Genomic DNA, 23072 nt, shown 5'->3' with positions numbered 1-23072 from the left:
CCACTACTCCCCTTGGAAGGCTGTTCCAGAACTTCACTCCTCTAATGGTTAGAAACCTTCGTCTAATTTCAAGTCTAAACTTCCTAGTGTCCAGTTTATACCCATTTGTTTTTGTGTCTACATTGGTACTAAGCTTAAATAATTCCTCTGAAGAGTTGCAGACATTCTACTTACTTTGTGTATAATTACCTTAGATAAGCTACAAACCTATGTGTTTTGTACAGCTTAATGTATCTGACCATACACACATCCTACATCTTATGGTTTCATTCCATCCTTTTCTTTGTCATTAGCTATAATTATAAAACATCTTTCATCTCTTCTGTAAATGAAAGCAGATGCTGATGTTACTCTTTGATGTGCTAAAAGATGTATAAAGGACCCATAGGTCCACCCACATTTTCCATAGATTATGAAATATTCTCATCAGTGCCAACAGTTTCATTAATGGGGGAAATGGACAATTCTTGCTTTGCATCTGGCATAGTATAGCTTCTTGTGAACTGTTGATGGTTAAGGCCTAAATGAGGAGAACCCTTGGCTGTGGAATGAGACCAAGCCTGATCTTTTTGAGAACAGGATGAGACCTACCTTTTTTTGTAGACGACTTTTGTCTGGAAGAAGAACCTGACATCACATCTCAGAGACAATGATTTTAAAACATGCATTAAGTAAAACGGTGTAATCAAAGAATGGTGGAGGATAATTCATGGGGAAGTTCTGTGCAATTCTTAACATTGCATTTGGTGCTACAGTGATGGCCAAATTATAATATACAGGTAATTAGAAAGCATCTTACTTTGGCCATTAAAATAAAACTCTATCTCAATTACCTCTTTGTGGAGGTGACTGTTGGAATGCATTGGTCTTAAACCACCTTTCTCCTAGAAAGTGTTTTCCTTTAGAAATAAGCATCCTAATAATAGAGCCGTATGGTCTCTTGGATGGGATTTTCGGAGCTTATTAGAATCATATCTGAGGCACATAATTTAGATTTTTTCAGAGGAATGTTCTCAGTTATCATATTTCAACAGAGAAAAGAACCTTAAATATTAAAATCTGACCAGCAAATAACCACAAAATCATCCTTTGTTTGTTCTCTATTTACTTAATCAGCATTAATGTGTTTCATCATTTCTGTTTTAATGGATAATCAAATGTTTAAATAAAGTAATTTTATTTGTATAAACTGTGTAAAGAGAAGTATCTGTGATAGTAAAATATACTTTATCATCAAAATGATGATCTTATTGTAGGATATAGTTTGTAATGAAAATATTTCCCTGATCATATTTCAGACAATTTAATATGACCAGCTGTAATGATGACCATCTTGTAGGCAGATAGTAGAAAAGGGTGCATAGTGGAAATTGATAGAATAGTGTAAGGGATATTGTTTTCAAAAAATAAAGGGATTAGTAAAATATAGGTTTAATGTCGATAATAAAAATACAAGAGTATCTATTGAAATTGATTAGGGTGCATATCCGATGAGTGACTCTATAAATATGAAAGTCAAATAATTGTAATTGTTAACCATGGCTTCACATCGTGTGAGTTGTCAGATTAAAAACAAAAAAAAAACCTAGAGGAGAAAGAGGTTAATTTGCATATATTTAATGTGGCATGCTGTACATGTGGGAATATGAGATAAACCTTTGCTAGTGATCAGTTAGTTTTTCCTAGGAATCACCTATTAGAAAACCTGGCTGCTAGATATCTACAGCCCAGTGAACTGCATGTTGTATTAATAGCCGTTGATTCAATAGTATATTGTCTAATAAGGTAAAACATTCTGCATCACAGTGTGGAGAGGGCTATATAAATTGTATCCCATTTTAATGCTTTAGGATTTATATATAAAATATGCATGTCAAGGTGAAATATCCCCCCTGAGTGTCATGGAAAAGTTTGGTCTTCCAAAAGAAGAACTTAGCTAGTATTGGCCTAAAATGATAAGTCATAAAAAGAAGGTGGCTGAAAACATACTCCATATATAATACCACTGCATACACTTAAAATGCTATAGTGGCAGGGCTGCTGCTGTAGCTTTTTAAATGTCGACACTCACTACAGAGGCAGGACAGATTTTCCTGTCACTGTAGTTAATTCATCTCCCCAAGAGGTGATAGCTAGGTCAGCAGAAGAAATTTTCCATCGACCTAGCTCTGTGTACATTGGGGGTTAGGTCAGTGTAGCTATATCTCTATGTAGATTTTTCACACTCCTGAGAGACATTGCTGTGCTGATGTAAATTTTCAACATAGACCAGCCATTGGTCTCCAAACGTCCAAGAAATCTTTTCCTAGAACATACTGAAAGTAATTCTATAACTATTTGATATGCTGGATTATTTTAAAAATCTTTAGTTAAGATTCAGTAATAACCCTTCCCCTGCTATTTACAAACTTGAAAAATCAAAATCAGTAGGAAGAATAATGGAGGTGTATGTATGCATTCTAATCATATACAGTACAAATAGTACAGTAAACTACAGTCATTGAAGTATGAAGAAGAAATATAAAAACAGGAGGATTTTGATCAAAACACAAAAAATCATTAATATATTAAAAGTGTGGTGATTAGAGAAAACAATTGGAAAAACAGCCCATTCCCTTGAAAGTCTTCAGTGTAACACACAGTACTAAAGTTCCTAGATAGAATGACCCACTGAAGTCAAAATTACTTGGATATTTAGATACAAAATATTTCACATAACCTCATAGCAGTTGAAATCTTGGAACCTGTGTGAATATTAAATGATCAGAACCTTTGTTTGCATACAATTTGGTCAGATTGAGATCTGATGCATGTGTATATCTCTTCCCCCTAAGGTCCCTTATTTTTGTTTGCTTTTTTATTTAGAAAGCTTCTCCCTCTTGGTCCTAATTTTAAAATTATATACTTTCTTAATTCCTGACCGTCTTCTCTGGGACACTGTTTACTCCATCAGAGGTAACAAGTAGTGTGTTCTTGTGACACTGGCTAATGCCTGCAAACTGAGGAAACGTAGCATCTTCATCCAAGGTAATTGATGATACTATTATAGATGCAGATGTTACGTCCATGGAAAGTTTTAGGCAACCTCAACTGTATATTATAAACTCTTGTTTTCAGTTGCTTATAACTTTGCCAAACAGCAACCATTCAGGGTGAAATTTTATGCTTGCTCTCTGCCTCATGCTGAATTTGTTTGGAAAGTTTTTCAGTAGAAATAGTGCAGCCATTTCAGAGAATGTTGTTAGGAAAACATAAGTAGTTTTGCCAGTGTTAAAATTTTTTCAACCATTTCTTTGATGAGCTATAGCGGTTTTATGACTTGAACTAGGAACTTGAAATTAGGCAGAGGGATGGTGTTGGATTCAGAGGCAGGTGCTTTGCAATCTCAGTGAAAATCCATTGTGACTTGGCTAAGGATATAAACTTTTAAAAATCATAATTTGTTTATCAGTGGAATTCATTAGACTTGCTGTTAAAATCTCTGTCATGCCATTTGTACTGAACATACTCCAGTTTACAGAGCTCCTTACATGTCGAAGGGATCTCAGAAAACTGGACGGTTGGGCAAGAAAATGGCAAATCCAGTTAAATATTGATAAATGCAAACTAATGTATATTGGAAAACATAATACCAACATAATACCATACAAAATACTGGGGTCTAAATTAGCTGGTACCACTCAAGAAAGAGATCTTTGTATCTTTGTGGATAGTTCTCTGAAAACATCTGCTCAATGTACAACAGCATTCAAGAAAGCGAATAGAATGTTAGGAACCAATTAGGAAAGGGACAGAGAAGAAGGCAGAAAATATAATACCACTATATAAATCCATTGTACATCCACACCTTGAATACTGGGTGCAGTTCTGGTCACCCCATCTCAGAAAAGATACTTTAGAATATGAAAAAGTACAGAGAAGGGCAACAAAAATGATTCGGGATGTGGAACAGTTTCCATAGGAGGAAAGATTAAAAAGACTGGGACTGTTCATCTTGGAAAAGTGATGGCTTAGGGGGGATATGTTAGAGGTCTATAAAATCATGAATGGTATGGAGAAAGTGAATACTCCTTTACATAACATTTGAACCGGGGTCTCCCAATGAAATGAATAGGCAGCACGTTTAAAACAAATATAAGGAAGTACTATTTCACATAACGCAGAGCCATCCTGTGGAACTTGTTGCCAGGGGATGTTGTGAAGACCAAAAGTATAAGGGGTTCAAGAATGAATAAGATAAGTTTATGGAGGATAGTTTCATCAATGGCTATTAGTCAAGATGGTCAGGGACGTAACCCCATGCCCTGGGTATCCCTGAACCTCTGACTGCTGGAAGCTGGGACTGGATGACAGGAAATGGATCACTCTATACATTTCCCTGTTGTGTTCACTTCCTCTGAAACATCTGGCACCAGCCGCTGTCAGAAGACAGGATACTGGCTAGATGGGCCTTTGGATTGACCCTTTGGCTATTCTTATGAAGTTTTTTGCATTGCTTCCCTTGCCCCTTTGCCTCCTACTAACCTGCCAACTCACATCACTTTTGGTAAGAGAAAGAGGTGTTTCTCTCCATCCCCATATCCCAGGTTGTGCCCAGATTTTCTGAGGTGTGCATCTCAACCTGCCTCCCAAACTGGCTATGCTATGTTTAGATTTTCCAGATTCTTGATGGAGTGATAAGTTAACCTTCAAGCTACTTCCTGTTTCTGGGAAAAACTTTCTTTTTTTGCTCCCCAGCCTATCCCAAGGATTCCTGAAAGGGCTGGTGGGGTACTCCTTGCCAATCCTCCCTACAGTCTTTCTACCATATGCTGTGCGTATGGGAGTGTAGGATGTTTCTTCCTAGGGTTTCCTAATGCTGTCTGGGTCCTTTCAAAGATGACATAATCTATTATCCTCCTCGATCCTTCCCTGGCCCTCTTAAAGCTACTGGTCTTTAAAATAGCTGCAATCTCTGCTAGTTTAGGTGCCCCCAATGTAATGATGTACAAATGTATCTGAACAGAGGAAGCGAGCCTCTGCCTTGCCAAAAAAGGAAGAAAAATAAGTAAATCCTGAGGCCCTTATGGTCCAAACTAAGCGTTACTTAAGAACAAAGCACAGTTAAAAACCTTGCCACTTACCTTGACCCATACTTTTATAAAACATACTGATGAATATAATTTTTCTTAACTCTACTGTAATTCATTAGTGAATATCACATTGCGACACAAACTTACAAATAGTAAATAAAGTCCTGTAGCTTAGTGGTACAGTGTAGAAACTCAGATTCTAGAGGCTCAGGATCAAGCCTGGTTCATTGTGTATCCCAGGAAACTCTAAATCCTTTCATCTATGAAGAATTCATGCTGTGTAGTTTGAAGGAGAGGAACATTACTAAAGAAAGTAAGTTTGTTTCTTATTCACATAATGAAATCTCAGTACCAGGAGAAAATATCTTCTTTAGGTACAGCTCATTTATCCCCAATTTAGAAGATTATATCCTGAGACAGGTGCATTTCAGATTCCTTAAAATAGAAGCCTCTGCACTGCTGTGTTTTAGGGTTTGTAGTGTTAGCTCAAAAGAGAGGTGTGCTTTTTCAGGATGACTATATTTAGCCAGGAGGAATAGTCCTTTTTAAAGCAAATTGAAACGAGAGTATGAGAGCGTGAAATTATCAGCAGCGCTAGTGCACATTTACATTACTTCTACATACTCTTTTGAATGACCACACAACAGAACAAGTGCTTTGTTTCCACTGTGTTGATTTTTCTTGACAAAACATGGCAGTCTATCCAAAGGAGGTTTTTTAGCCAAGATAAATATAAAATTTATGATTAAGCAAGTGTTTCCTTATTATAATCCCTAAAGAGAATTTGAGACTTGTTAAATATAACGTGTCTAAGTTCTTTTAGGAGTGAATTTTCATTTGTACTTTGAATGCAGAAATACACACAAACTAATGCAGTTTAAAATCTTATCTGTAGAGGAAAACAATTCTGCCTACCCATTTCCTTTGGCTTGAATAGCAATATTCATGAATATGTGACATTTGTTTAGTGACATACTGTAATTTTTGTACATAATATCTTCATGCAATTTCACAGACTTGTACAGAGTCCAAAAATACTTGTAGGTGACATTGCTTATAAGGGTGTGTTACGAAAGGGGGCTCATAAGTCTCAGTTTGGAGAGTACAGGTAAAATCAGTGCATGCTTAACGTTTCCTTTAAAAGACTATTTACAGAATACCACTTTTTGAAGCAAACTACAGTGTGTGTCAATATTGTGTATTAAAATGAATGCAGAATAAAGGCTGATTTATGAGGGCAGTAGTTTCTTGACTCTCCTTGGTGTCACTGTTGGATTTGGAGTGCTGTGTTCTAATTACATTGTGAATGAATTTAGATAGTGGAAATTAAGTGGTCTTTGCAGGGTTATGAGCTTCCAAAATCCAGAGCATTAGATGTCAGCCAAGCGTTTGTCCTTCTCACGTTCTGTCTTCATATTTGAATTAGTGCCAGTTTGCACAGATTGCGTGTCAGTTTAAATACAAGAAACAGGCCTCAGTTTGCTTGAACTCATTCCACTAAAGACTTCTAAAAACTTTAGGTAGTCTGCAAACAGCAATGGTTGTTTCACATTAAGTTGCTTTGTAGAATTATAAAACAGCTTTTCTTGTGCTTTAAAATAAAATGTTGTCATCCACTAATGAATGAGATACCATCTGTAATAATTAAGGTTATTATACTTGTTTTCCCCCTGCAGCACAACTTCTGAAGGTTTGGAGAAGACAGCGAGAGAACCACCAAGAAGGCTACAGTAGTATTGTAAGTACTGCACTGAGAAGAAAATGTGAATTGAGTGTTATAAAGAGGCTGTCCATTTATATTTGGGAAAAATGAGCTACATAAAAGGATTGCATGTAAAATACAGAGCAGGAATTGTAGGAATCGTGTTAATAATTTATAAGGAAAAAACTGCCGCCTTGTAAAATCTGAATTGTATCCTTATACAGTGTAATCAGGAATTTACCAATAGCAGTGAAAAATATTTCTCTATCCAAAAAAGATTGATCTACGTTATATACATTTGTTTATTTAAAACTATCGGAATTTAGAAAATTATTGTAGTTTTGCAGATTTGTCATTTGTTTTAGTGACTTATTGTTTAGGTTATTTTGCAGAATTATTTATTTGCTGATTTATTTATGTATTTCATTATTTATTTATTTGATTATTTAGTAAATTATTTATCTGATGAATTATTAATACATCTTCATGACATGCTTTAAATTATTTATAACTTAATTTTGAGTTTATTGCTTTTCGACGCTGCATTGTTACTGACTAGTTTTCATTTTTTTTTCTTGGTTCTTGAAAATTAAAGTATTAGCTCTAAGGGAAAAGTATAATCATTGCAAGATCTATAGATGTTTTCTATATGAAGTAATTTACCCTATAGAGACAGATTGTGTATAGTTCTATTTTTCTTAACATTACTGTTTACCTTTGAGTTTTTACTCTGCTTACTCCTAGAAATATAAACATGAAATGAGTGACCTTCAGGAGCAAAGATTAAAAATGTATAAAAATAGGATTGTTTCTTATACAGCTATTAATTACCATTCTTAGAGTTGTTGAAATCGATCCTAGCATTTTTAGTAAAAACAAACAAACAAAAAAAAAATTGCTGCTTTTTTGATGAAGTCACTTGATAGCAAAAATAACTACTTCTGTTAAGAAAAAAATGGAATTAAAATCACAAGAATGCTTCTCAAGGGGAGAATCAGTCCTACTGAGACCATTTTAAACATATGATACGTATAGATGTATATGTAAGATTAATATTTACACATACCTAGAAGGAGGAAGTGGATCAGCATGTAAGAAGTGTTTAAAATCTTGACTGCATATTTTTGTAAATGAATAGGGAATATAAATTCCCCAAACTTAGCATTTGTGTATTCCTATAGGTAAATAACTGTTAGCCACTGTTTTATATAATTCACAAAGAACCATTCTTAATGTACTGAATATCGTGACCACCTTTTGATGGTGTTTTCTTTAGGCAGTTCTGTTAAATCTGGGTTTTTACCCAATGAAGGATTAATGTAATGTGTAAAACCAAAATTAAGGGTTAAAATTCTTGCTTCATATGAGTGTCAGCTTCCGGGAGTTGTGTACATACATCTGAGGTCTGAAAATGTCTGCTGTGATTTGTGATTTGTATCTAAAGTTATGTGTTTAACTTTTGGATCTAATAAGTAAATTGCTTCTCTAATCTGACTCTACCTGATACTAGGGTTACCAGATAGCAACTGTGGAAAAAAATGGGACTGGGATGGGGGGTAATAGGTGCCTAGAAAAAAATGTCCCAAAAATGGGACTGTCCCTTTAAAAATGGGACAGATGGTCACCCTACCTGATCCCCTGTGGGAAAGCATACCCTACCTTACAGGAAAATGTTGTGATTAGGGCCTTTTTGCATAGCATTGAAGGGGGTTTAATGAACAGGGCAAAGCAGTACTTCTCTTAGAAAAGTGCCGTGTGCATAACATGGCCTTTATTCTGTGTTTAGTGCTTGAAATGAATTACTATATACTTTAAAGTTTTAACACAGCATGGAAAGGCTGCATTGTACATTTCAAGTTAGGATGCTGTTGAAATACAGTAGAAATGGCCTCTGTAGACAGGTTTCACTATAGAACTTAAATTATGCATGTGTATATCCAAATTCCTTATTTTGAAATATTGAATGTATGAATATTTAATTGGTATCTTGCTTTAGTATCTTCATATGCTTGCCTTAAAGGAAGCCGTTTCCTTTGATTTATATACATGGATAAAAATGTGTGTACAGTATGTATCAATGGGCTCTTTCCCTCCACAATATTACATGAACAGCTTCAGATGATAGCTAAAGATTTTTATTCTAAGTTACCACTGTTGTGTAAAACATGCAGAAGTGGCATAACTCTTTTAGATTCTTTTACCTTCCAGAAATATTTTTTTCACATGTTTGGAAAGGTCAGGTATATTGCAACTCTTAATGCTCACATAAGCCCCCAAATATTTTCATTATTTGGAGAAGAATTTTATTTTTGTTTTTTTTTGTTTTCTCTTTATTTGAATACTTTGGTTAAAGCTGCAAACTCCATGAGAGTTCCTGAATGTATATTATATTACGTTGCATGTTTTATGAAATTTTGTACTGTTACTCTTATTTTCCTGCATACATGAAATCTTATTGTTCAGTAAGGCTTATTACACATTGTTACAGATAACAGCAGGTAAAGTGCTGTCAGTCTATTCTGCCTCCAGTTTTTCATAGTATGAAACATTTCCTGAAATATGAATTATTATAGTTATAGGGGTAATATAATGAAGCTTATGGGTTGGGACTGAGAGTAGCTACCTTGTAATTATGACAAGTGAAAGTACAGCCAAAGGTCACATTAAGCAGGAGATTTCTTTCACACCTAATGCTTTTTCTGGATGGCGCAAAAAATGAATTTGGTCCCTACATTACTATATTTTTAAAGAGAAAAGGAAAGCACTGATTCAGTTGCCATGAAATGTTTTTTATGGCTTATGTATTATTTTGTTCATAGTTCAAGAACTTAAGCATAGAACTTTTGTATGTTGACTTAAGTGCTGCTACACTATTCTAAAGTAACTTAAATTCTGGATAAAATTATACAGTATCAATAAATAATATTTCTGCTTTAATATATTTTTCAACATATAAATTTAGTTAAAAGCATAATTTCATATTCTAGAAAGAGAAATGTGTGTCCATGTGTGCAAACTGATGTTTGTATTAATGTGTTACGACTATAACGATGTTTTTTCTCTTGCAGTTCAAGTGGGAAAATGCTGATTTAATTTTTTTTAACAGTTTTGTATTTGAATTTTATCCTCTTATAAAGTGCTAGGTTCACTGTCTTGGTAACTGAAGTCTGCTATTTAGCAGCAGAAAAAGGAAGTAGAAGCCACTCCATGCTGATCAACCGTTTTTCAGCCCCATATTAAAGGGTTCCTATCACTAAGGGTGAGAGGGTAGTTCATTTTGTAGGGCTATTCTGTTCTTGGCCTTGTGCTGAAATTGCCAACCAAGATGCAAAAAAATGACAATAGTTTTTGTGATGTGGATACTTGTTTATCAGGAAAGCAAGTGAAACTATTAATGCACTTCACATAAGCTACTGACCAGCCAGGGGATAGAGATTTTATGGCCCGAGATTAGGTGTACTACTGACCTGAATGGTATGGTTCCATAGAAGTCAGATTGGATCCTATATGAACTCCTGACTTGTAGATGAAAGGATTTGCATCCTCTTAGTAAATCCCCCTGAATCATATAGCTCCCTATTGTGTTTAATTAATATTTCAATGTTTAGCATTTGTCTTCTTTTGTCCCCCTCTCCCTCTTTGCTGTTCCTATGGAGTCTGTGGAGGAGCACTGCCATCTAGGATTTTATAATGTCCTCCCTCACCATGGTAGTATGGAGGCACCAAGAGAAATAAACATCTCCCATTCAGTTAGAGTGAAAAGGTGGGTGAGGTAATCTCAGAGTTGGTCCAATAAAAGAGATGAACTCACCCATCTTGTCACTCTAATTGCCTGGGACCCACATGGCTACAACTACACTCTCTTGTAATTTTAATCAAATAACACCCCTGTGAAAACTACAGCAATTGTGCTTGCATTTAAAAGTGATAGTAGGGAAGTATTAATGTACTTCTGGCTTATTAATGCAGTTTAGTTTTAGGAAATAAGGAGAAGCCAGCAGCAGATGACCAGCCAGTTGTCCGCAAAGCTGTTTCCTTTGCTTTATATACAGGGATAAAAACGTGTGCACAGTATATATCAATGGCTTTTTCTCTCCACAATATTAGATGAACTACTTAGATAATGATAGCTTAAAGATTTTTATTCTAAGATTTACCACTGTTGTGTAAAACATGCAGATGTGACATCAGGCAACAGAGTCAGTTTTTGAAACTGAACCTATTGCTGCTTCATGGATGAAACTGCCCAATGTGCTTGGTCTCAGGCAGTGTTTTCTCTTGCTACCGTGAGGCTTATCTGTGTCATCCTAATGACACAGGGTATGTCTACAGTGCAAAAAGAGGAGTGTTCTTAACTTGGGTTAGCTAACCCAGGTGAAAATAGTACTGAAGACATGGCCGCTCTGCTTTTAAGTTGGGTTTGCAGCTACGGTTATAGGTTTCAACTTGAGCTGCTAAGGTGAGTTAAAAACACCAGTTGTCATGTCTTCACTGCTATTTTAACCCAAATTAGCTAACCTGAGCTAAAATCTTTTTTTCAGTATACACATACTGTACCAGAATGTAGGTTTGAGAGGAGACTGGTGATCCCATCTTTAAAATTTATCTATCTGTTTAAAAGAGTATGCTCCAAGAATTACTAGAGAAATACTAATAAATATCTTAGAATAAAGTATTTGCTGTGAAAATATATGTATTGGATTAGATAAAATGAAGGTTAATGAAACTGATAGTTTTACCTCACTTACTAGAAAAGAGACTCTACAGCATATTTTTTCAATCTGCAATGTAAGACTGGTCAGAACTGACAGTGATGGCAGCATGACATATTTTAAAGAAAAATTGCAGGCACGTTAAAGAAAATATTAGGTTCAAAAAAGGTGAAGACCACAGAATGTCTACTATTTTAAGTTAAAATATCCAGAGGCACACAGAATATTGATTTAAAAGAAAATTCACAATAAATCTTTGCTGCAGTGACCAGGAAAAGAAAATTGTCTTGGGGGGAGGAGGATATTTCCTCTAGAGAAATTGTTATACCAAACCTAAGATCACACTCTGTGTTGTGGTCAAAAAGGAGTAAACAGTTGTTCTTGATTGAACTAAAGAGTCCCAGGGAAGACAGAGTTGTGGAAACGTGTGAAGTCAAGAGGAAATAGCATAGGCATGAGAAGGCAGTATAATGATAGGAACTTGTGGGCATAGGGCTAACAGCAGGTGTGTGCTTTTGGACAACCTGTACTGGGACTTCGATGAGCATTTGTGAGCAACACTCGGGATAAATCTTCTAGTGCTATTGAAGTATAATACTTTCCTCAACAAGAATATATTTGTGTGTACACATGTGTAATATGTATGTATATTATACAGTTATTAAGCACTCAGATAATGCACCCATCTCTGAGAGAGTGGAATGCAAGTATTTTGTGCCACCAAGGGGCATGAATACTTATATACCCACCCTGCTCCTAACTCCCTGGTGGTTGAGTCGGTCAACCACAGGGAACGGCAGGGCCAGCCAGCCCGTACCCCAAAAAATAAAGATTCAAGGAGGCTGGACTCTTTTGGAAGGAAATTATATTTGTCCTTGAGCTTCCAGTTTTGGGTGGCGAACCACCAGGCCCTCCTGGGCTGGTATGAGTTCAGTCCCTCCAGGAGCGTGACAGGAAGGAGTTCAAAGTGCTGGTGGATGAGGTGGCCGCTGTACCCAGGGCAACTCTGCAGGCAGATTTGGATGCAACTGACACAGCCGCACGGTCTATGGCCTCTGCGGTGTCCATGTGAAGGGTGTCATGGCTCCTGCTCTCTGGGCTATCGAGCAAGGCGCTGACCTCCTTGCAGGACCTCCTGTTTGACGGCAAAGCTCTGTTTGTGGAACAAACAGATACAAAGCTGCATGGCCTGAAAGACTCCCGCACGACGCTTCAGACTCTGGGTCTCTCTGTTCCGGCTCTGGCTAAACCTAAGTTCAAGCTGCAGCACACTTCCGCTCAGGCCACCTACCCAAAATACCACACTGCTTATAAGAAGTTGCGAGACTATAAGAGGTGCCCACGGAGGCAGTCTCGGCCTGCTCCCCAGCCTGAGTCCTCCAAGGGCAAGCAGGTGGGGCAAAGGCGGTTTTGACAGGACGCCCAGGGGCGCTGTGCCAGTTCTCATCAGGGATCCAACCTCAATAAAGCTTCCCTTCTCCAACTGGTTGTGTGCTTTCCTCTCTGAGTGGTTGCAGCTGACCTCGGACCAATGGGTCCTCGACGCCATCTCCCGCAGTTACACCCTCGAGTTTATTTCCTCCCCCCGCAATCACCACCCACCCCTGGCCCTCCTGGGGAACACTTCACATGAGGCTCTGCTCGAGCAGGAGGTGGGGTGGCTCCTGGGCCTAGGAGCAGTGGAAGCGGTAGCTGGGCAGTTGAAGGGTAAGGGGTACTACTCCTGCTATTTCCTTATCCTGAAAGCCAAATGGTGACTTAAGCCCATCTTGGACCTGCGAGGCCTGAACCAATACATGGTGAAGCTCAAGTTCCGCATGGTCTCTCTGGCCTCCATCATCCCCTCCCTGGATCCCGGGGACTGGTACACCGCCCTCGATCTGCAGGACGCGTACTTCCACATTCATATATTCAAGGAGCACAGACGCTTCCTCCATTTCATAGTGGGGCAGGAACATTACCAATTTAGGGTCCTTCCGTTTGGGCTGTCCACTGCCCCCTGGGTATTCATGAAATGTATGTCGGTGGTGGTGGTGGCGGCCTACCTCCAGTGCCAAGGGGTCCAGATCTTCCCCTATCTGGATGGCTGGTTGGTTAAGGGCAGCTCCCGGTCACAGGTGCGGGATCACGTGGGGCTCCTTCTGTCCACGTGCACCACTTTGGGCCTGTGGGTAAATAACACCAAATACACATTAGTCCCAGTTCAACGCATAAAGTTTATCGGGGCGGTCCTGGATGCCTCATCGGCCAGAGCCTCCCTCCCACCAGACAGGTTTGAGACCCTGAAGGGGCTTATCAACACGGTCACAAGGTTTATGGTGACAACAGCCAGACCGTGCCTCCAGCTCTTCAGTCACGTGGCGGTGTGCATGTATGTGGTCCATCACGCCAGACTCAGGATGAGGCTCTTCCAGCTCTGGTTGGCCTCAGAGTTCTCCCAGGCCAGGGATAGGATGGACAAATTTCTCATGGTACCCGAGCCAGTGATCATCTCCCTATGGTGGTGGTCCTCCCCAAGAAACATACTCCAAGGGGCCCTGTTCAGGGACAGGGCCCCATTGCTGGAGCTGGTGTCTGACGCGTCGGTCCTGGGATGGCGTCCTATGTGGGAAATGTTCAGACCCAAGGTCTGTGGTCGGCTCAGGATCTGACCCTCCACATAAACGTCAAGGAGCTCAGGGTGGTACGACTGGCATGCATGGCCTTCCGCTTGCACCTGGAGGGCCAGGTGGTCAGGGTCCTCATGGATAACACGACCTCAACGTTCTACATCAACAGGCAAGGCAGGGCCCGAACCTCTGTCCTCTTCCACAAAGCCCTCAGGCTGTATGATTTTTATATAGCCCATATCATCTGCCTACAGACCTTCCATCTGCCAGGCACCAGGAATGCACGAGCGGATGGATTGAGCAGGGACTTCTCCTCTCAGCATGAGTGGTCTCTCCATCCAGAGGTGGTGCACAGACTTTCCCAAGTGTGGAGAACTCCCCAGGTGGACCTGTTCGGACTCAGCAGAACCGTCGCTGCTCCCGGTTCTGCTCGGGGGGGATAGGCTGCGATGGGGCGCTATCTCTGATGCTGTCGTCCTGTCCTGGTCAGGCCAGTTTCTCTATGCCTTTCCCCAGTTCCCACTGATCGGCATGGTCCTGGAAAAAATAGATGCCCCGGCATGGCCCAGGCAGCATTGGTACGGGACCCTCATGGGCCTGGAGGTTACCCTGCCGCAGCCGTTGCCATCCCACCCGGACCTCCTCTCCCTGGACCAGGGCCGCCACCTCCACCCCAACCTAGCGGCACTCCACCGCATGGTGTGGCTGCTCAATGGTTAGGTTGGGAGGAAAGGACGTGCTTGGAAGGGGTTCAGCGCATCATCCTAGAAGCAGGCAGCCCTCCACTTGCCAAGCGTACTTGGCAAAATGGTCTCGGTTTTCCAGATGGGTGGATGAGCGGGGTGTTTCCCGGTGGCCGCCCCGATCCAGTTTATTCTGGACTACCTCCTTCATCTTAGAGTCCAGGGCCTCGTGCCCTTGCCAGTCGAGGTGTACCTGGTGGCCACATTGCCCTTCCATCCGCCGGTGCAGGGCCACCCGGTATTCTCCCATGCCATGACTGGCCAATTCTTAAGGGGTTAAATCACCTCTTCCCATATGTTAGGCCCCGTCCTGAAGTGAGACCTAAACCTGGTGTTGGCTTATCTCAGGGTGCCCGTTTGAGCCACTAACTACATGCTCCTGGTCACACTGCTCGTTGAAGGTGGCCTCGCTGGTTGTGATCATGTCAGCTAGGCGGGTCTCGGAGGTCAGGGCCCTGATCTCCGAGCCCCTGTACACGGTGTTCCATAAAGATAATGTCTGGTTCCATCTGCACCCTTTGTTCCTCCCGAAGGTGGTCTCTGCCTATCACATAGTTCAGGACATTTTTCTGCTGGTCCTCTGCCCCATGCGTCCAGTGAGGAGCGCAGTCTCCACACGCTGGGTGTGAGACGGGCTCTGGCTTTCTACCTGGAGCGGACTAAGCCATTTAGAAAGTCCTTGCAACCGTTTATCGCCTCAGCCGAGCGTATGAAAGGTCGGCCGATCTCCATTCAGCGGCTCTCCAACTGGATCACCTCGTGCATCCGTACCTGTTATGACCCGGCGGCAATCCCTCCGCCACCAGTTGTGAAGGCACACTTGACTGGGGCACAGGCCTTGTCGCTGCCTTTTTGGCCCATGTCCCCATTCTGAACATTTGTAGGGCTGCCACGTGGTCTTTAGTTCACACATTCAACTCGCACTGTGCGATCGGCTCCCAGACCAGGGATGACACCAGGTTCAGCAGGGCTGTGCTCCATCCCGAGAATTTGTGAACTCCTACCCACCTCCAACAGATATCGCTTGAAATCATCTGTTGTGGAATACACATGAGCAATCACTCAAAGAAGAAAAGACAGTTACCTTTCCATAACTGGTGTTCTTTGAGATGTGTTGCTCCTGCCCTCGTTCCCTTCTGTTGGAGTTGACCTGGCAAGAAGGAACTGAGGGTGGGGGGAGCATGTAGCACCCCTTATTCTGTGCCGTGGAGGCGCCACTCGAAGAGTCTCTGGGGCACTCCCCTACAGGTACTGCTAGGGGAAAAGCTTCCGGCACCAGTGCACATGGCAAGCACACACACCTATTGTGGAATAGAAATGAGTAAGACATCTCTAAGAACACCAGTTATGGAAAAGATAACTGTCTTTTTAAGAATGCCTCTCCTTCCTTCAATGAGTGTGTGGACCACCTCGAACTCTGGGTTTTTATAAGATCCATCATCATGGTATCTCAGTGTCTCCATTAGAATTAAACATTTCCCATTCAATTAGCAATCATATATCATCCCTGTGAAAACTATAGGAACTGTGCTTGCATTTAAAAGGGATCATAGAAAAGTATTTAATGTACTTCTGGTTTATTAATGCAGTTTAGCTTTAAGAAGTAAGGAGGTGCCAGCAGCAGATGGAGATGACCATCCAGTTCTCTGCAGACCAGCAGTTGGTGGTACATAGACCATAGTTTGAGAACCACAAACTCAGAACACATATGATAAATTTCTCTTTTCTCTTTGTAGACGTGCCGACTCACCCCTGCGGCGCCTCCTGCTGGTCGCCCTCGGGAATTAGCTCAGTCCAGCCCGGAGTGCCCTCTGCAGGCCGGTGATCCGCCTTCTAGCTACTGGCCCAGGACTCTGGTGCCCCTTTAACTGGGTCTCCCCCTCCCAAGGGAACCCCCACCCCACTATCCCCACTTTGCCTCAGTATTGGCTACGGTCCAGTCTCCATCTGGTGCCCTGTTCACTGGGGCAGACTACAGTATCAGCCACTCATCATTGGCAAAGGGATTTGGACCTGCTCCCTTTGCCTACCCCTGGGCTGCCCCCTGCAACCCCCAGTACTTCTTGGCCTAATGCTAGGCCACAGCCTGGGGCTTTCCAGGCAGGAGCTCCCCAGCGCCTCTGCCTTCCCCCAGCCCTGCTCCACTCTAGGTACCTTGTCTTGCTCCCTGCAGCCAGGCCCTTCTCCCTCTACAGGCAGAGGGAGAGTGTTTGCTCTTGGTTTCCCTGGCCTTTTTATACAGGCCAGCTGTGGCCTGATTAGGTGTGGCCCAGCTGTGGCCGCTTCCCCAATCAGCCCAGCTTTTAGAGCTGGGCTTTCAAGCCCTGCCAGGCCACTTTTTAAACCCCTAATGATTCAGGCTAAGTCTATGCTAGGAGTGCTTTGCTGATATAGCTGTAGGGATGTACATACCAGCAAAGTACTACTAGTGTGGATGCAGAATATATCAGCAAAACTACTCTTTTGCCAGTGTAGCTTATTCCAGCCCCCTGAATGAAATAAACTATACCAGCAAAAGTGCAGTTCTGCTGGAATAACTGTATCTACGCTAAGGGTTTTTGCTTGTATAGCTATGTTGGACAGAGATCACGTCATCACAATCTGACACAGTCATGCTAGCAAATGTTTGTGGTGTAGAATTGGTCTTACATAGTAGCCACACACTATACAGTGTATTTTTAATCACTGACAAAGTCTTCCAGAGGTGTCACAAACCCTAAAAGCACCCCCTTCTGGTCACCCTATGTGGGGTATTTCCCTCGCTTGGTATGTGGGGAATCCTAGTTCTGTGTTCTGGATTCTCTGGGGAGTGCTAAGCTTTTGGAGCCTCAACAAGCTGCAACAATTGTTCCTCCCTTGGTCTCTCTGGCACACTTCCTGGGCGATGACTCTGCTATCCCTCTTGGAAATAGGTCTCTCCAGCCCAGCTGTCCTAGGCCTCAGAACCTGTGCTGACCCCTGAAATAACCCAGTAACTTATACTACCCCTATCACAGAGCTCAGCCCCAAAGATGCGAAGTTTTTGGATTACAATTTAGCTCTCTGTAGTTGTGAAACAGTTGACATGCATACATTTTGCACAGTCTACACCTTTGTACCTTTTTATACTTAATCATGTAAACCCAAGGAGACTATAGATCATTAAATAATAAATCTGAAACCACAATATCCCTCACTTTCTAGCTCACCCTTCTATTGTGAGTCCTGGAAGACCATCTAGGTCCAGGAAGGCAGGCAGGACAGGTGTCCCCTGCTTCCTGCAGTTACATGGTGAGTGGAATCTGCCTCATGGATTGGAGAAAATGGCCCTTTTCCTATGTCTTTCTTTATTTTGGAAGTCTAAACATTCCTTTGTATCTGTCTGGGGTGTGTTTGCTACAGGACCTATCAGCAATGGTTGATCCACGTACATATAGGCATTTGTGATACAACAGTTTTTCATAATACAATATCAATCAGAATTCATAAGTTGTACAGACATAGCCCCAGTACATAGCTGCTTCATCTCCCAGTTACACTTTGCGAACTATAAAACTGACTTAGCTTCACACTTAAGTGTTCTGTATATGCCCAAAAGTCTCCATTATTACTTCGTTGTACTTAATATGGTGTACGTTGTATAAAATTGATTTACTATTGTATTTTACTTTCTGTATATAACAGTTTTGTCTAGCATATACAGAATAGTATACAGAACTTTAAGATGCTTCATGGGTTTGTCTAGTTGTAGAAAAATGTATATTACAGAATTTGAAAAATATCTAATTGTGTAAATAAAATAGAACATACTTGCAAGGGGACATATTTAAGACTGCAGTGCAACTTTAAGTTTATAATTTACTGACTTCAAGCACTTAACCAGACAACCTTAATTTCTACTAAATTTAGTTATGGTACTTCTCAGAATGATTTTCTTGAAAGAAAAAAAAATCTGTAACCTTTTGCTAGGCTAAACCCACAAGAACACTAATGTACTTTTAAATCACCATAGTATCTGAGTGCTTCACAATCATTAAACACCTATTTTACAGATGGAGAACTGAGGCAGATAGAGGTTCACTGACTTGAAGGTCACACAGGAAGTCTGGGGTAGAGCAGGAAACTGAATCCAGGTTTCTCAAGCCCCAGTGCTCTAACTACTGGATCATCCTGCCTCTGAATACGTGCTCCCTCCTGCAAACATTTAGGCATGTGCTTAGTTTAAGACATGTGACTAATCTGAAAGTTGATGAGTATGTTCTCTTGCAATCATATATTTAGCAAACACCCACCACTTTCAAAATGCTGTCTTCATCCCGGACTCTAGCCAGCTAATGCATTTGACATATGGTGGTAGCTGGATTAATGTTCCTCACTCTTTTGTGAGGATCAACAAACATTAGAATCGTTGTTAGTTGCTGTGAAAATAGTCAGCAAAAACATGGAGATTAAAGGGTTTTATCATCCTCCAATTTCATAGTTGTCTGTGGTGTAGGTGAAAACAACGAAGAGACTAACATTTCTTTGGGCATAAGCTTTTGTGGGTTAAAACCCACTTCAGATGCATGGAGTGAAAAATTCAGTAAGCAGAATATATATTACAGCATATGAAAAGATGGGAGTTGTCTTACCAAGTGGGGGGTCAGTGCTAATGAGCCAATTCAATTAAGGTGGAAGTGGCCTGTTCTCAACAGTTGACAAGAAGGGGGGAATACCAAGGGAGGGACAATTACTTTTGTATTGCTAACAGAGCCAATGCAATCAAGGTGTCCCATCTCCAACAGTTAACAAGAAGGTGTGAGTATCAGCAGAGGGAAAATTACTTTTTGTAAGGACCCGTCCACTCCCAGTCTTTATTCAGGCCTAATTTGATGGTGTCCAATTTGCAAATTAATTCCAATTTTGCAGTTTCTCGTTGGAGTCTGTTTTTGAAGGTTTTTTGTTGAAGAATTGCCACTTAAGTCTGTTATTGAGTGTCCAGGGAGATTGAAGTGTTCTCCTACTGGTTTTTGAAGGTTACAACTCTTGATGTCTGATTTGTGTCCATCTTTGGGGTAGGGACTGTCCAGTCTGGCCAATGTACATGGCAGAGGGGCATTGCTGGCACATGATGGCATATGTCACATTGGTAGATGTGCAGGTGAACAAGCCCCTGATGGTGTAGCTGATGTGGTTAGGTCCTGTGATGGTGACACACAATACCAGAGTGGAGTTGGTATGCACAGGCAAAGTGGAGGAATGATACAAGCTTTGAGAGTGAAGTATCTCCTAATATACTTTCAACTTAGACCTCAGCAGGAGAAAACTTGTTGGTATTTTAAGATTAGGCTACTTTAGTTATATTGTTTTTTGGTTTTCTGCTGTGCTGAAAAGGTGTTTAATATTTAGTAATTCTGTTTTAGAATAGATTAGCTATTTGAAAAATATGTGGCTTTAAGGAAGCATTATTTCCTATTTAAATTGCTTTAGTGCTAAAAATGTATATCTTACTTTCTAAATGCAGAAGATGATTTTCCCTGCCCCAAAGAACATAACATGTAAACATAAATTGTTCAGAGTTGTTTATAAGGTTTGATGCTCATTGTTTCAGAGAGTGCTTAAGTGTACATTATAGAAGCATGCTGTTCAGTGTTATCTCCTTACTATTAATGATTATAGATAGGGCCCTACCAAATTCATGGCCATGAAAAACATGTTATGGACCATGAAATCTGGTCTTTTGTGTGCTTTTACCCTATATTATACCAATTTCACAGAGGAGATCAGAGTTTCCCAAATTGGGGGTTCTGACCCAAAAGGCAGTTGCAGGGGGGTGTCACAAGGTTATTTTAGGGGTGATGGTATTGCCCCCCTTACTTTTGTGCTGTTTTCAGAGCTGGGTGGCTGGAGGATGGCGGCTGTTGGCCGGGAACCCAGATCTGAAGGCAGTGCCCTGCCAGCAGCAGTGCAGAAGTAAAGGTGGCAATGCCGTACTGTGCCACTCTTACTTCTGCGCTGCTGCCTTCAGAGCTGAGCGTCTGGAGAGCAGTGGCTGCTGATTGAGGGCCCAGCTCTGCAGGCAGTGCAGAAATAAGGGTGGCAACACCATACTATGCCATTCTTACTGCTGCTGGCGGCAGCTCTGCCTTCAGAGCTGGGCTCCTGGCCAGTAGCCTCTGCTCTCTGGCCACCCTCCTCTGAAGGCAGCAATGCTGCTTGCGGCAGTGCAGAAGTAAGGGTAGTAGTATCGCAACCCCCGCACCCCCTACAATAACCTTGCAGCCCCCCACAACTCCTTTTTGGGTCAGGACCCCTACAGCACCATGAAATTTCAGATTTAAATAGCTGAAATCATGAAATTTACTATTTTTGAAATCTTGTGACCATGAAATTGACCAAAATGGATTGTGAATTTGGTAGGGCCCTAATTATAGAGATATAATACTTTATATAGCAAATGCAACTGTTGAACATTTTGTTTCATTGTTTCTACCATGGAGCTATTTAATTAACTCAAAAGACAAGACCTGTTGTTAAACGTCTTTTTTATAAATACCCACAATAGCTGGAAGGAAATAAATGTGACCTCAAGTCAGTGAAATGAACGAACAAACAGAACACCCACATATCTGAACAACTTTTAGAAAAATCTTGCTTTTATTAGTAGTAATCTATAAATGTACAATATTAGTCTTAGGATTTTTTCCACAAAGTGAATGGATTTCATGTAATGTTCCTTGGTTTTACTTCCTGTCTCAAAACACTTGTGAAGGGATATAATGTACGTTAGTTATCTTAGAGTACAGAAATTTTAAATCAGGACCTAATCTGTTAAGTGAAGTTGTCCATTGCTTTTATAGGGTGCTTTTCAATCATCTGGTGAATGAAAGTAGTGATAGTTTAGAATTGCGTGCCTTCATGAAAAGGAGTGACAATCATTAGTATGATTTGGGGACTTCATAACTTATGTGTATTGGAGAATAATGGAGAGTTTCATTTTTAGATAGCTCGTCTGAATCCAGCTTTGGTCAGTAATGAAAACATTTCTGCCTTGTGATGGCAGCGTGGTGACTCATGCACACTTATTTAGTGGCATCTTAATTCATTCATATTACTGAAACTCCACCACAGCTGACAGCCTGTTCAGTTTCAGTAGAAAGACTAACACCTACATAGATGTGGAGGCTGAATTTATTTCTCGACTCCAGAGATAATCTGCTTACAAAAAAAAATAAAATAAAATCTACAACAGGGACAGTAACTTGTCTTGGAAGCTGTTATTTTGTACCCATTATATTGATAAACAGAAGTCATATCTGCAGGACTGTCAATCCAGTAGTCAAATAGACCAGAGCCTGTTACAAGGATTTAAAAACCAAAGACAATGTAAAGAATAGGAGTAGGGATGAAGAGAAAAACCATAATTTGGGCTGCTTACCCAAGTCTAATGAGAGACATATAGATCCTGTGATATGTGTCACAGGCCAGAGATAGGGACTAGAGAAACTTGTCTTTGATATTATGTTCAACCACTTCTGAGCTCTCAAAATAAGGCTGTTTAAAAAAATGGGAAATTCATGAGACAAATAGGCAGTCTGTCAGAACTTCATGCTTTATAACATCCTCTTTTCTGCCTTCCAGGGCTGGCAGGGAGTTGAACAGAGGCAAAATGCTCAGCTTTCTAGGAAGAGCTATGGCTCTTGTAAGGTGTTCAGATACCCTGCTGCTGGAGGGTTGTATAAATATCTAGATGGATAGATAGAAGTGACTTGTCATTCATTGACCCCCATAATCAATTTTGCATTGGTGTGATGGTTTCTAAAAGGGAGGCCTGTCCAGTCCTCCTAGCTAAAAATGTGGTGGCTTTAATGTGGGTCCCTGAGGATGGAAGAGGAAGAGTGACCTTGATGAGAAAAATGGGTGTGGTCATAGGTGATTTGACAAGGGAATGTCTTCCCTTCTGCCTTTTAAGTCTCATATGGAAGAATAATGCAAAACTCTTAAAATATATACAGCAGTTACTAGAATAACAATGCAAAGACTCCTGTGGCACCTTATAGACTAACAGACGTTTTGGAGCATGAGCATTTGTGGGTGAATACCCACTGCGTCAGATGCATGTAGTGGAAATTTCCAGGGGCAGGTATATATATGCAAGCAAGCTAGAGATAATGAGGTTAGTTCAATCAGGGAGGAGGAGGCCCTGTTCTAGCAGTTGAGGTGTGAAAACCAAGGGAGGAGAAACTGGTTCTGTAGTTGGCAAGCCATTCACAGTC

The 23072-nt window shown here is 40.9% G+C and overlaps 1 protein-coding gene across 7 annotated transcripts in view; it reads left to right on the top strand.

Moving 5' to 3' along the window:
• Window positions 1-23072, top strand: part of TBC1D5 (TBC1 domain family member 5) — a 534167-nt gene that overhangs the window by 30995 nt on the left and 480100 nt on the right. For all 7 annotated transcript variants that reach the window (XM_075062444.1, XM_075062442.1, XM_075062441.1 and 4 more), the window contains exon 2: window positions 6749-6810. The gene's annotated coding sequence lies outside the window, so the exon portion shown is untranslated. The remainder of the gene's footprint in view (window positions 1-6748; window positions 6811-23072) is intronic.

Source organism: Chelonoidis abingdonii, chromosome 2 (assembly GCF_003597395.2).
Source record: "Chelonoidis abingdonii isolate Lonesome George chromosome 2, CheloAbing_2.0, whole genome shotgun sequence".
Lineage (NCBI taxonomy): Eukaryota > Metazoa > Chordata > Testudines > Testudinidae > Chelonoidis > Chelonoidis abingdonii.
The sequence above is the reverse complement of the archived record's forward strand: the minus strand, read 5'-3'. Positions and strand labels throughout refer to the sequence as shown.